General features: G+C 35.8%; 1 protein-coding gene across 1 annotated transcript in view; it reads right to left on the bottom strand.

Moving 5' to 3' along the window:
- Positions 1-1,395: 1,395 nt before the first annotated feature.
- Positions 1,396-14,763, bottom strand: part of LOC128855634 (uncharacterized) — a 28,531-nt gene continuing 15,163 nt past the window's right edge. The window contains exon 6 of the mRNA XM_054090691.1: positions 1,396-1,868. The gene's annotated coding sequence lies outside the window, so the exon portion shown is untranslated. The remainder of the gene's footprint in view (positions 1,869-14,763) is intronic.

The following is a 14,763-nucleotide window of genomic DNA, read 5'->3' as shown; positions in this document are numbered from 1 at the left end:
GGGCTTATCTGCGTAGACAAGCGACTTCACACAGCCTCACAAGAAATAGTCCAGCGGTGTTATATCGCACGATCTTGGAGGCCACGCCACAGGTCCACGGCGCGAGATAATGCGCTCACCAAAAGTTTCCTTCAATAAATCGATTGTTGCGTTGGCTGTATGGCATGTAGCGCCGTCTTCTTGGAACCAAAGGTCGTCCACATCAACATCGTCATTAATCATGTCACTATAGCGCTCTCCATTGACTGTAACATTATGGCCGGCTTCATTTTTAAAGAAATATGGACCAATGATTCCCTCTGCCCATAGAGCACACCAAACAGTGACTTTTTGAGGATGTAACGGCGTCTCAGCAATGGCTTGTGGATTATGTTCACTCCAAATGCGACAATTTTGCTTATTGACATACCCATTCAACCAAAAGTGAGCTTCATCGCTGAACAAAATTTTCTTGTGAAAATCGGGATCGGTGGCCATCTCGTTTTGGGCCCAAATTTGCACGATTTGCAAACGTTGTTCAGGTGTAAGTCTATTCATTATGAAATGGCAAACTAAACTGTGCATAAATCAAGTGACAGCTGTCAAAAATACCATCTACGAAAAAAGTAGTGCCAACTTGAAAACCTAACCTCTAAAAAAAACACCCTTTAAAATACATATAAAAAAAAATAAATTCTTTTGTTGAAATTTTAATTTATATTAGTTTTCTTGAAATTTTTTTAATATTTAAAATTTTTTTAAATACAATAGTTTTTTTAAATTGAGACAACTTCGCTTCGTTTTAACAATTGAATTTTTTTTTAAATTTTTTTGGATAAAATATACTTTTTAAAAACATTTTTGAGACGGAAAGTTATAAAACAATTGTATTTTTCATTTTTATTTTACAAAAAAATAATTTTTATTGTTGAAATTTTAATTTCATTTTGCTGAAATTTATTTTATGTTACAAATTTTTTTTAAGAGTTTTTTAAAGTGAAATATCTTCAGTTCTTTTTAACACTTAAAGTTTTTTGGTAAAATATGCTTTTTAGAAACATTCTTTTATAGACGAAGCTTAAACAAAAAATTATATTTTTTTGAAAAAAATTATGTTTTTCTCAAATATAAATAAAATAAATAAATATAAATAAAAAAAAATAAATATGTATTACAAAAAATATACATATATTTTGTTGTTTGTTTTAATTTTTGTGGATAAGATATACCTTACATAAAAGATACTTTACTTTTTTACAATAAAATATAATTATTTTTGCTTACACTTTTTTTTTAATTTTTTGGATAAAATAAACCTTTAAAATTTTGTTTTTAAGAAAAAAAAAACAAAGTAAAAACAAAAGTAAAAATATATATATAGTTTACTCTCTCCTAACGGACGCCTCTCTTAAAAGAATACCTCCCAAAAGCGAACTTTTTTTTTCAGTACCGCAAAATTTTTCCCACGGCAGGTGTATAATCAGATTATTGGTATTTCCTGACGAAGCTTGGGCAGACTTAGAAAGAAGGTATACTTAAAAAGACTAAAAACTTGTTTGAAAGAAAATATTTAACTTATGACTTTAGGTTATTTTTCAAACAATATTCAAGCCTATGCAGCTAGCGCTCACCTGTTTAGTTTTAGGATTCTAATCTTCTTACTAACTACAGTAAATAAATAAATAAATAATTAAGTAAACGAATAAATATTCAAATACACACATATATACTGCCATACTAGTTATTTATACAAAATAGAAATGAAAAAAAAAAATTAATTAATTAATCTAAAAACTCAACTTAATATTTACAGAACGAAATCAGAGCTTTGCCGGCCTTTTGCTCTTTTTGTATTTGTCCATCTACGCCAATCAGTGTATCCTTTTGCACTGTAAAAATAAAAAAAAAAATTAAAAATAAACAAACAATGAAAAACATACGAAAGAATAACCAAATTAATCTTCTTAAGAAACCATTTTTATTCGAGGGATCATTTTATTAATTACCAAAACTAAAACAAAACTCGCAACGTGAACGGAAGAAAGCAAAGAAAAGGAGATGAACCTTTCCAAACAATACAGTTATTTTTGTAAGCATCAAAAACAGGTTTGTAAAAGAAAAATAAACTTGTTAAAGTAAACTTGTTGTTGTTTGGGTTAATTTTTGAAGACAAATATTGTAGGTACCTACATTTCCGAGCAGTTGTTCATATTTTAATAATAACTTTAACCCGCGGCCCCGCTCGCGTAGGAGTAGATTTGAGGGATTTAGGATATGTATATAAAAGAATTACAAACAATAATTTCATAGAAAATAATTTTTTTTTAATAACCATAATATTACAATACCCGGCATCCGTTGCTATGCCTCGTTGAATAAAATCAAAACAACCAATCAGTAAAATATCAAGCAAAATTATTTTTATTAATTTTCTATCTCCAGCCGTTTTTGAACTTTTACGCATTTGGTGTTGTCGTTTCGTAGTGATGCGCGGACAACGTACAGACATTCACCTTTATAGTATAGAATTAAAAATGAGAGAGTGTTCACAGAATTGCTAAATGAAGTAAGGAGCATTGGGAACAACTAAATTGATATACGAGGTTTGCGCTTTTGCAACAATGCGAGTGATGAGCTATAATTCAATATTTTTAGCAATAAATTTGGTACTTTTTAGTTTAAAATTAGTTTAAGTTAGGATAAAAGGCTACCAAATATTCAAAATTATCGCGTTCTGATACCATATAAGGGCCTTCAGGGGAAGGAAACAGACATGAAGAAGGGGCTTTGGATTAGAGGATGACGACCAACGGCTGCGATTTACCTTCGTATTAACCGCTTTAAACTACTCATGAATTTCACTAGACGGTTGATTTTTGAAGCCGCAATATCCGCAGGTGTAGCGGAAAAGTGGAAACACAGATGACTAAACCTTTGCACGACAAGAGCAGAACAGCTGAGAAGAAGGTGCTGAAAAGATTCCAGCTCATTCTCTAAAAAGCTTCTGCAGAAAGTACTTCAAGCAATTCCAAGTCCCACCACATGAACAACTAATGGACAACGCCTGGTGAGGTTACCTACCACATTCGAAATTTGCGGCTTTGTTAGACTTAGAAGTTCCCTCGAGTACCCCCGATTTACCCGTGGCGAGAAGGATCTCGCGACTTTGCATGTTTGCGCACTAGCTTAGCGCTTGCTGAGTTAACGCGAGGTCAATCTTTCCAGAAGTAGACCACAGGTTCCCAAGGGAACACCAACCCTCTAATTTTGTGATGAAACCGTCTCCACGGTTCTCTGTCTAGCCAGCTCATCAGCCCAGTAGTTTCCATCTATGTAGCTGTGATCGGGACTCCAAATTAGCCTAATATTGAAGTATACTGATGCAAGCGAGAGAGAAGTCAAGTATTCCCCAACTAATTTCTCACACGCAAACAACGAGCCTAAGGCCCTAATTGCCCTTGGCTACCAGAGTAGATATTTACGTCCTTTAGGTCCAGTAATTCCAGAAGTAGGCAACCAATCCACTGCTAACTTAATTTCGACTACTTCGGCAGGGAAAACTCTACAGTGGTCCGGAAGCCAAAATTTGAGTTTTATGTGGAGCTCCTCGCGGAATATCTCCCCATTGGAGCCATCCGTAAACATGTTTGCCTTGCCCCGTCTTCGAATGTTGCACACCGCCCACCCCTCCCTTGACGAAATATGCATGGAAAAAGTTCCACACGGATCTAGCGAGGGTTTACCAACACTATGGGGATGAAGTCAACTAGCATAAACTTACATATAAAGTGTTCACTTACGAGCTTCATTGCTTTTTTTCCGCGTGTTCAAAAATTCATTTCGCCCGAAAGATGGAATTAATTCATTAAAATATTCATGCAATGATTTACTACGATTTTCGTAGAATTCTAACACGAATTCTGATGTCCCCCAATTTGGGTCGAACGAAGAATCTCACTTTGACCCATTTAGAGTGCTCCAATCGAGTCCAAATGTATGACCGACCCCCACTAACTTTGGACGGCCGATCCACCATGCCAGTGGCACACCCCCTGGAACTCTCCTGGGGGGTTTCCCATACAATCATTTCAAAATATCACCATTTTTGGCCTTTAGAGGTATGGTTCCTTCGGCAAAGTTTCTTATTTTGATCCCTAGAATATGATTTTCACAGAGCAATGGGCGATTGTTTTGCCTCCCCACAAATCGACCCGGCCTAGTGTATACGAACCAAAAACAAACCAGCAAACGACAGTATGAGTGCTCCAAGATGAGCTTCATCATCGCAAATCGAAAAATCTGAGCAAATCAAGCAAATCGAAAAATCTGATCTCGCCGCCTCTGTACCACTAGAAAAATTTAAAACAGTCAAGTTCTGGCGGTGCATAACCATTTATTTTAAAGAATTTTTCAGAGAATTAAGAAAAACCAACCGCCAAAGACGAATCTTCCTTCACTAAACAATGCGAGCTCTCTCGTAACGACCCACCCAAGAGAGTTTTTGGGCGCTCAAAAGGTCTGATTTGTTAACTAATGAATTTTTTATGTTCCCGAACATCAAAAATAAAGTGCGAGGTCGATGTTTTTCAACACTTGAAGAAGTTGTTGAAGTTTTTAAATGGCCCATTTTGGAGGTGTCCACTTCTAAGTGGCAAAAGTGCTTTTAAAAATGATTCAGGTGAATGCCGAAATATATTGACTTCCAAGAATAATATTTTGAAACCAGTAAATCCATTTTCATTACTATTGTAGTATACTTTAATTGTTGAGCGCAAAATATAAAAGGTAACCCTCGTATATGTAGGTTTAATGATGATCAAATGTTGTTAAATAAAAATATTAAATGTACCAAACTCGACCAGGATGAATTTTTTTATATGGATAAGCCTCAGGCTCATCTAAGATTCCTTAAAAATAACCCATGATCAAAAAATACCGGGAAGGTGATGTTGACTGTTTTCTTCGACAACCAAGGCGTAGTGCACCATGAGCACCTTCCATCGGGCCAGACAGTCAATAAAGCATATTATTTATCAGTTTTGAAGCGTTTCAGAGATGCTGTAAGTCGCAAACGGCCGGAAATTTGGACAACCAATTCTTGGATTTGCACGCGCCATCGCACAGAGCCCAAATTTTGTTGGATTATTTGATCAAACACCTAGTAAATACCATCGTGCAAACACCGTATTCACCTGATTTGGTCCCGTGTGACTTCTTTTTGTTTCCCAAGTTGGAGTTACCACTTCGTAGAAGGAGATTTCAGTCGATATATGAGATCAAAGAGAATGCGACCATGTAGCTGAATGCCATTCCTTCGTTGGCCTACCAGGGGTGCATGGAGCACTGAGTTAAATGTTTACACTTGTGTATTGCTTCAGACGGGTCATATTTTGAAGGTGATAAAATACATTTGCCTAAAATTTAACTCTGTTTTGTTCTATTTAAACTATAGAAGACTATCAATGGTGAAATAAAAATGACAAGTCGCAGTATTCGGTGGGTTTGAATTTGAAGTTCACCGAAGACCATTAACGTCCGGAAAAAAGTTTGTTTTTTCGTTTTCACAGCTCGTAGGCACCAGCAAGCCTCTGCATGCCTTTTCGACAAGAAAGCACTTCTGATAAAAATGTGTCATGAAACTGTAGCAAAAATTCAAGGCGAGCACTACAAATTGAAGGAGAAGCTTAACCAAATACGCAAGAAAAAATGTTTGAGCCAATAATAAAATACTGAGTTGGAGTTTGAAAAAGCAAAAAAAAAATCATATAGTAAAAAAATAAAAAAAAATTGTGATTCACATTATAATTCTTCAGTTTTGTCACATATGTGAATATATACCGGTAAATACACATCTGTACATACTCATATGACAGCTTTAATTTGTCCCGCGCTGCCCGCAGTAACACTTTTTACTCTTCCTTGCTTCGTTTTTGCCGTCCTTTCATATTTTTTGCACCTACAGTTAGGATCAGAATGCCTTTAATTTTTTGTTTGTAATAACAAAGCTCGCAGCAAGTGATACCAAAAGGAGTAATTTAATCAAAGTGCGGAACATACAAAAATGTTGCATCGTTATTGGCAAGAAATTGACGCGAATGTACAAGCATAACGAAAATGTGACGCGAAAATTTAACTAAGTGGCATCCGGCGTTGTAGCTTTTTGTATCCTTGGCAGTACTTCCAATTTCCTGTTTTCATGCATTCGGTGGGATGCAAAATTATAGGGGCGCAGATCGGCGCGAAATTTGCATCCGGGCTAATGCGGACATAACATAAACAACTGTTCGAATAAACAATGCATATACAGGGTGATCCAGATAGTGAAATCTTCACAGAAAGTTAGTGTAACGACTCACACTTACACTTTAAATATTTATTTGACAAAACATTTTTATGAATGTACAAGTAAATTCTCGGGGAGAACATATTTATCAACTACCAATTCTCTTTTACTGCCCTCCTCCCGTTGCTGTCAGAGCCAACCGCGTTGCCAGATCTCCACAGTTAGTATAATATTTTGCTCGAAAAATCAACTTTTCTGAGCAAGTGAATTTTTATCTCAGAGATAGCGCCAAAAATCGGCATCAGGCCTTGGAAAAGTGGGTTAAGAGGATGTGTTACGGGGAAGCCAGCTACTACTTGAAAATCCAATTCCGGAATCCTACACAGATCGTTACACTCTTCATATGAACGCATTTATGTCTACCGACAATTGAGTACCGACGTGTCAGAGTTTCTTCTACAATGGAATAAATCGAGTATCGTGCAGTGATTGAATTTTTATTTTTGGAAGGTTTAAAAGTAAAGAAAATTTTTGAACGAATATTGAAAGAGCCATCAATTAATAAAATATAAAAATGGGTTGCTTAATTTAGAGGTGATCGTACAAGTCTCGAAGACGTCCAAAAACAGCGACAACACCAGAAATCGTACACAAAATACAGGTTATCGTATTGGAATATCATCGGGTGACTGAAAGAGATTCAGTAAACACCCTAGGCATCTCATTGGGCACTAGAAGCAATATTTTGACCGAACTAACCTGTGTGTACAATGAGTGCCGTATTCGGTAATAGCAGAACAAAAACGCATTCGAAAGTGACTTTCTCAGCATTGTTTAGAGCGTTTACGAAAGGCTAAAGTGGATTTTGTGTGTCGATTTATCACCAGGCATGATACTACTACCACGATCCTAAATCAAAACAATAGGCTAAATTGTGGTGTGGGTCTGGTTCTTCGGCTCCGAAACAAGTTCGTGTCCAGAAATCCGTCAAAAGGCCAAAAAGGTGTTAGTATCAGTTTTTCTTGACAACAACATAGGGTACAGGGTAAAGAAACCGAGTATAGCACTTTACACGTGCAAGAGAATGTTGAGTAAAAAATAGGGTATCCAACCAAAACTATCCAATTGTTCCGACACAGCCATTGTAAGGCCAATACTAATATATGCGGCACTAGTCTGGTGGCCCGCGAAGAAAAGAAATACAACCAAACCAAGCTGAAAAAGATACAAAGAACAGCGTGTATCTTAACTACAGGTACGCTTAGCACCAGTCCTACTGAAGCGCTTAATGTACTAACTCATCTGCTACCATTAGATTTACACATTAAAACAACAGCTACTTGCAGCGCGGTGAGACTCAGAGACATAGGAAGCGGGACAACAAAATCGTACGGTCACACCAAGATCCACCTACAGGGACCCTCGCTGCTCGAAAACAGATCAGACTACACAGCTTCAAGAAAGACTTTACGGGACGTTTTCCACCGGCGCCGAATGAGGCAAATGGAAGGTGATTGGAAAATACAATATTGAAATCTACACTGACGGTTTTACCCATCCAATATTGACTTGGTACTCTCGAATATACCCACGTATATATCTCAGCCTTTAACGATAAACTAATTTGATTCCGATCACCTACCGGTAAAATTTGTTCTCAATTTAAATTTCAAGCATATCGACAACTTTATAAGGGATTACGATAAGACAAACTGGAAGATTTATCGATCCTCATTAAAAAATTCTTTATGTACTTGGTCAACCAACCTTGATTTAATTGATTCCACGGAGGATATTGATAAAAACGTAATAATGTTCAGTGAAAAAATAATAGCACTTAAAACTTTGAAGACCAATTTTCTCAAACTACCCCAATACATTTTAAATTTAATAAAAACTAAAAACTATTTTCGTAGACAATGGAGTCATTACAGACAGCTCTCTGACTACGAAGCAGTAAAACATTACTCTGTGCAAATCGCAAACAGATCTTTCAGTATAGAAATGCCAGCTGGAATAAGAAACTTAGTTCAATTGAAAAGAGAAGTAAGCCATTCTGGAACATTTGTAAAATAATGCGAAGAAAACATTCAGAACTCCCACCTCTGAGTGAGTCAAATAAGACATTAATCTTAAGTCACGAAAAAGCAAATTTGTTTGCATATAACTTTTTAGAAAATCATAAGGTGTCCAATCAACTAGGATCTCCACTCGTCTCAATTTAGTCTCACGAGAAGTAGACACACCACTATCTGAGTACGTGGATTCAGATTATATTCAGGATCTTCTGCATGATGCACCACTGAGGAAATCTGCAGGGCATGATGACATAAAAAATATTATGCTCAGACACCAACCCAAAGAGGCCGTGATATATTTTACTTTTTTGATAAACTCTTGCATAAAATTGCAATATTTCCCTAATGCGTGGAAAACAGCTAAAATAATTCCAATTCGCAAGCCGGGCAAGCCAGCAAACGCAGCTGATAGCTACCGCCCTATTAGTCTTCTAAGCAGCTTAAGCAAGGTTTTTGAAAAAATTATCAAAAATAAAATATCCCTGTTCTTAGACACCCATAAGATTATACCAAACGAGCAATTTGGATTTAGACAACATCATAGTACGACTCATCAGATTAAACGAATCTATAATCACGTCAAATCTAACTTCGATCACAAGAAATCAACCGGTTTAATGCTTCTTGACGTTGAGAAAGCTTTTGATTCGATATGGCATGATGGTCTCATTTACAAATTAATAAATTTAAAATTTCCGTTACCACTAGTAAAAATCATAAATTGCTTTTTAAAAAATCGTTACTTTTGCGTATTTCTGAATGACGAATACTCTGACATGATCGAATTACCCGCTGGAGTTCCCCAGGGATCGGTACTTGGTCCTCTACTGTACATTATTTATTGCTCGGATTTTCCCAAATTAGCCAATTGTTCATATGCTATGTATGCAGACGACATTGGCATATTTTATTCGCATGCGTTTGGTAACCAAATTGTAACCCAACTTCAAGATGCACTACAAAACATGGCAGACTACTTGTGTACTTGGAAAATAAAATTAAACATTGGTAAGACGCAAGCTATCTTTTTCACTAGAAAAAGAAGTCATTGCTTTATACCAAGTACAGGTTTGAAATTAGGTAGTTATGATATCCCGTGCGCCAATACCGTACGATATCTGGGGGTGCTTTTTGATAAAAAAGTATCTTTTTGCGAGCATGTAAAGTACATACAGGAGAAAGTAAATTTGGCGATTAAAATGTTATATCCCCTAATAAATAGACGCTCAGGCTTAAGTGATGATAATAAGCTAATAATTTATAAGTCTATATTTCAGCCAATAATATTATACGCCTGTCCAGCCTGGAGTAATATCGCAAAGTCACATGTTAAGAAACTGCAAGTCTGCCAAAATAAGGTACTCAAAATGATGCTACGACTCCCATGGCATTTCTCCACCAGAAAGCTTCATGATGAATCAAAAACTAAGATTTTGTCAGATCAAATACAAAATTTGACTAAAAGATTCAAAACTCGTTACTGTAAGTTTTTCGGACAATCTGCTAATAACTAAACATTCTTAATGTTCAATTAGGCCGTGGTACTTAAATGCCTATAGATTAACCCTAGCTTGTAAGAAAAGAAAAAATCGTTTAAAAAACCAAACCTGTGATAAATATATAAATAATATATAATGATGTAGAATTAAGATTTATATCATATTCTGTAAATTGTGCGATAACATAAATATTGTAACGTTTTTCTACTTAATAAACTCTTATCTTACACTGACGGTTCTAAGATGAACTGTGGTGTGGGGGCTGGCTTCCTTCCGGAGTCGCTCAACCTATCTCAGTCAATTCGACTTTCTGACTACATATGCCAGCGTGTTCAGGGTAGAACTGTTAGCGATCAGAGAAGCATTTAAATCACTGAAACTCTACAAGGAAGTTGGTGCAAGAGTAGCTATCTTTTCAGACAGTCAAGCAGCGATCAAGGCCTTATACTCCAACTTCAACATAACAGAGGCAGTCGCCACTCCACTTAACACAATAAAAGCATCCATTGCTTCACACTATCATGCTATAGCTGAAAGAAGGCGAAGGCATCTAACTGCATGTATTACAACAAAAAACACGTGGCCGTCGTATAAAATCCAAAAGACGAATGATATGTTAGGATGCTCTCGACCAAACATTTCACGCATCTCTGCAACCCTTACAGCTCATTGGAAAGAAGGACTTTGCAGCCAGGCTCAACCTCCCTTTCAATCGCATTTGCAGAAGTTGTCAAGCGGAAGGGGTGGAGGAAATTCTTTTCCATTACTTATGTGAATATTCGGAGCTAGCTAGGGTACGACTTCGCTCTTTCGGTAAGCCTTACTTACAGCAAACTAATGAGATCTCAGACAACGAGATAAGGAATTTGCTGCTATACCTGGATCTCACAAAATGGATCTGACTTAGAAAAAAACAAAAAACAATAAAAAAACAGGACATCATCTCACGATGGTAGTAAAATGACGCTGGTCGCTAATTAAGATTATTTCAGTAGAAATACTCAACCACTTCAACAACAACAACAACAACATATGTTAATAATAAGAATAATAAGAATATCTTTGCATAGTGAAGAAAAATTTAAAATTTTAGCTTTGATCGAGAATTCCGACAACAAATAAAAAAGCAAACAAAATATTTATAAACACATTCCGTTACTGTACTTGTCTAAGACTGTTAGGCGCCAACAGTTATTAAATAAACACACACATTACAAAAACAACACCAACAAAATCTTTGCACAACTGATGAAAACAACAAAAAATGCAGTCTTTTGGGGTTAATATTTTGTATGTCCTTCTTCAGCATCAATTACCGCTTGAAGACGACTTCGCATTGATTTAATTAGTTTCGAAAAACATATTCCAATGGTATTTTTCTCCACGCTTCAGTATCAATAACTTTGGTGCAGTTGTACAGTAACCACGACCTGCATAAATAAGATTTATGTTTCGGATCATTATATTGATAGTATTTGTATTTAAATTTGTTCAAATTTTCCGGGTCAACAAAGCCGCATTTTCTAAAATTTGGATTCACTCACTCCCATTGTTGATATAGGTACAACCCAAACCATTTCTGACAGTTTTCCAAACTTTACGGTAGGGATAATATTTTTGTTTTGTAGTGCTGTGAGAGGCTTACGCCAAAATCTCTGGGGTCCATCATGGTAGTAGAGCATCACTTTCGTCTCATCTGAGAAAATAACGTCATCCCAGTACTCTGTAGGAAGTGATATGTGCTCGGCGGAAAATCGCAATCTTTTATAAACGTTTTGTGTTGATAACAGGGGTTTTTTCCTAACCACTCTTGAAGAATATTTGTGTTTTTGCAACACTTTTCGAACAGTTTCATGAGAAGCTCTTAACCCGTAGTCTTTTTCCACTTGAAGAGCTAATCCTCTTGTACTGCTTTGCGGACTTTTATAATTAGTTTTAATAATTTTAGGTTCAATTCGCTTTTTTTAGTCTGTCTGTAGATCCTTTCAACTCGAGTCTTTCTTCATTTTCAGCATGGCTTATAATATTATATACAGTTTTAATTTTGAGGGACAACATTTCGGCGATTTCTCTGGCTGATTTGCCCTTGTAGTGATTGAAATACACTAATTTAATAATATTTTTTTAAACTCGTTTTCCTAGCATTTTTTTATTCAAATCTGAGATCACTTGTAGCACTGAAGGCAATCACTTTATAGCTAAATAATTTCTTACCCCTTTCACATTCCATACCATTTGAAAAAAAACCAAATGAATGAAATTCGCGGAAAATAACTGCATTTTTTGTTATTTTCATCAGTTATGCAAAGATTTTTCTTGACTATGCAAAGATATTCTTGACAAACTGTATATACTACCTAGGGACCCAGTTTACCCATTTGATGATGCAAATTAATCATTAACACTAAACCTACCATGACGAGTCAAATGACCCATTTTAAACTTTTTTTCAGAAGATTTTGGAAATAACATTATTAAATCGCCGTTTTCTTTCACGACTTTTATTAAAAAATACATCGAATGTATTTTTCAAAATTTACTTCTCTCTTGCTAATTGTTTTACCGAGAAATATATGTGATCTGCTCTAACTACCGTAACGGGTCATTTGACCCATGCACAGATTGTGTCTCTTGATTGAGCCGTTTTTCCTATTACATGATATATTTCGCTCCATTGAGTTATATTTATTGCAGACTGACGGATGAATAGCCAATTTCGTACTACTACAAGCGAGCGTAACAGTAACAGTCTTATCCCAAAAATGTCAAAACATACAAGATATTTGAAATCATTGGAAGTTATAAATAACATAGATGAAGAGTGTTCGGAATTCAGTGAGGAGCAACTGTCTGAAAGTAAAGTAGATAACATAGTACAATATAATAATTCATTTGACAGTACAGATGAATGTGAGTCCTCAGGTAAAGAAAGCGAAGTCGAGAAAAAGACCGTTATCGAGTTCAGAAAGTGAAAAATATGTGGAAGACCAATGTACTGAAATTGCGCCTGATGATACAATTTGGCAAGAAATAGAACAAAGCTCAACACCTGGACGTTCTCCAATTTATAATATTTTTAGGGAGGTTGTAGGCCCGACAGCGTGTGCCAAACGAATTATAATGAAGGGCAAAGTAAGAACTGCATTTTCTTTGATTATTGTCAATCGTGTAATGGAGCACATAAGAAAATGCACAGAAGAAGAAGCCTCTCGAGTATTGGGAGCTCAATGGAATTTTACTCCTGCAAAAGTAAATGTATTTATTGGTCTTCTATGTATAGGCACGTGGCTTATATCAAGCAAAAAATTTGAACATTTCATATCTATCACTAAATGGGGTCTAGCCAGCAACGAAGCCAGCGTTTACAAGATGATAAATTCGCTCTAATCTCAGAAGTATGGTACAAATTCATCAAGAATAGCCAAAATTGTTAGAAGCCTGTGTAACATGTAACTATCGATGAACAGCTCTTCGAAAACAAAGTAGATTTACACAATATATGCCGAACAAACCGAAAAGTTTGGTATCAAATTTTGGCTAGCATCTGATGTCAGCACTAAATACATCATAAATGGATTTTCATATTTGGAAAAGGAAGAAAAAAGAGGTGCTTCAACTCCGCTTGCGAAATTCGTTGTTCTCAAACTAATGGAACCGTTCACAAGATGCGAAAGAAGCGTCACTACAGATAATTTCTCTACAAGCGCTTCACTCGCTACGAAACTATTAGAAAAGAGAACCACTCTTTTGGAAACGATTCACGGAAGCATAAGAGAACTGCCCAAATTAGCGAAGTAGAAGATAGATGGTGCGCCACGCTTCTCAACAAGACTATATAAATCGAGTCATTATTCACTTACCATTTATAAAAGTAAGACAAACAAAAAAGTGCTTTTACTAAGCGCAAAACATAAATCTGTAAGCATTGAAACATATGGCAAGCGTATACCAGAAACGATAAGATTTTACAATAATACTAAGTACGGTGTAGAGATGACGAATCAGATGACCAGAAAATACTCAGTAAAATCAAAATCGCAAAGATGGCCTGCGCAGATTTTCTTCAATATTCTTGACCTGGCTGGAATCAATTCAAGAGTTTTATATAGAGAAACAATCGGCAAGAACACCTCTACATAACAATTTTTATTTTAATTAGCTGAAGAACTTGCCGAAAGAAGATTTTCAACAGGAGCAAAAACTAAGCAAAGAATAAACTATTTTTATGTTTTTTAAATTTAATATATAAACTATTTTGAATCATTAATTGAAAACAATTGTTTCATTCATGTACCATATATAACATTTTAAAGGCGGGTCATTTGACCCACTTTGGTAGGAATAGGAATACATAAAGTATCGGTAGGTTTAGTGTTAACTCATCACATTGACTTTCCGCACTTTGAGGTGCGCCGGTTGAGAAGTGTAGCTGATAGCGTGAAAATGGTGTGGAAATGGATGCATGACTTTCATCATTTTTGTTTGCTGGTAGTTTTTCTGTGAAATCACAATTTTTTTCTGGTCCTCCTCTTTTACCCAGAAATTTCACTTTTTTAACTTCACTAGCTTTTTTGTATCTCAGATACTCATATTTTTTGTCTTCTAGTTTGGCTCAAAGTGTTAAAAAAAATTCTGATTTACACCCACTGGCTATCTGGTTCTTTAGTGTTTTTTTTTTCATCAATACGCCCTTTGCGATTTTTCTGAGCTTTCGCTTATGTTTGCACGTCACGTTTACATTGGCCTTTGGCGTCCTTTGAGACCCACGAAAGTAATTTCGCAGGGAGAATAGGTGACTATTTTAGAAAAGTTTAAAAAAATGTTAAGCAAAGCAAGCAATAGGCGCACACAGAGGACTACTACTTTCTGCAAGAATTTAAGTTTCAGCTGCACTCATACAGAAATTTAATAAATTTTTGAAGAA

Source organism: Anastrepha ludens, chromosome 2 (genome assembly GCF_028408465.1).
Source record: "Anastrepha ludens isolate Willacy chromosome 2, idAnaLude1.1, whole genome shotgun sequence".
Classification (NCBI taxonomy): domain Eukaryota; kingdom Metazoa; phylum Arthropoda; class Insecta; order Diptera; family Tephritidae; genus Anastrepha; species Anastrepha ludens.
The sequence above is the reverse complement of the archived record's forward strand: the minus strand, read 5'-3'. Positions and strand labels throughout refer to the sequence as shown.